The sequence below is a fragment of the Myotis davidii genome, unplaced genomic scaffold (genome assembly GCF_000327345.1).
Source record: "Myotis davidii unplaced genomic scaffold, ASM32734v1 scaffold226, whole genome shotgun sequence".
NCBI lineage: Eukaryota > Metazoa > Chordata > Mammalia > Chiroptera > Vespertilionidae > Myotis > Myotis davidii.
Window position 1 is genome coordinate 3227578 of NW_006297224.1, and position 931 is coordinate 3228508.

General features: G+C 47.0%; 1 pseudogene; it reads left to right on the plus strand.

The window, feature by feature from the left end:
• The first annotated feature begins 64 nt into the window (after positions 1 to 64).
• Positions 65 to 469, plus strand: LOC102756324 (annotated as a pseudogene).
• The last annotated feature ends 462 nt before the right edge of the window (positions 470 to 931 follow it).

Below are 931 nucleotides of genomic sequence, written 5' to 3' on the forward strand. Positions count from 1 at the left end.
AACAAACAAAAAGGAATTACTGGCTTTGCAGACACTGCCGCCTGGAAGCTGCCCATGACTAGCCATGGTGAACGCCACCGTGTTCTTCGGCATCGCTGTCAAAGGCAAGCCCTTGGGCTGGGTCTCCTTCGAGCAGTTTGCAGACAAAGTTCCAAAGACAGCAGAAAACTTCCGTGCCCTGAGCACTGGGGAGAAAGGATTTGGTTATAAAGGTTCCTCCTTTCACAAAATTATTCCAGGATTTTTTGTGCCAGGGTGGTCACTTCACACGCCATATTGGCACAGGCGGCAAGTCCATCTATTGGCAGGAATTTGAGAATGAGAACTTCGTCCTGAAACATACAGGTCCTGGCATCTTGTCCATGGCCAATGCTGGACCCAACACAATCGTTCCCAGTTTTTCATAATCATTGCCAATCCTGTTCTGCGGGCTGACTGTGCTCAGCGGCCCCTCTTCTGCTCCGTGTGACATGGGCTGGGACGGCGTCACTGGAGGCCCAGCCAGACCAGAACATCGCAGAGGTTCTCAAACTGTGGCTCTCGACCCCTTTGGCTATTGAACGACCCTTTCACAGGGGTCGCCTAAGCCCATCCTGCATATCAGATATTTACATTATGATTCATAACAGTAGCAACATTACAGTTATGAAGTAGCAACGAAAATAATGTTATGGTTGGGTCACAACATGAGGAACTGTATTTAAAGGGCCAGAAGGTTGAGAACTACTGCATTAAGGCCAAATATCTTAAACAAAATACATTTCCACTACCTTTCCTTTTCCTTGGGTTATACAACTACTTAACTGCACTTCTTGATAGGGTGTGGGGCTGCCTCAAACAGCAAAATTGTTCAGTCATGTGATCCAGTTCAGTCATCATGGGAGCTCTAAGCTCCAAATTGACTGCGGCATTACATCTATTATTAAAGAGG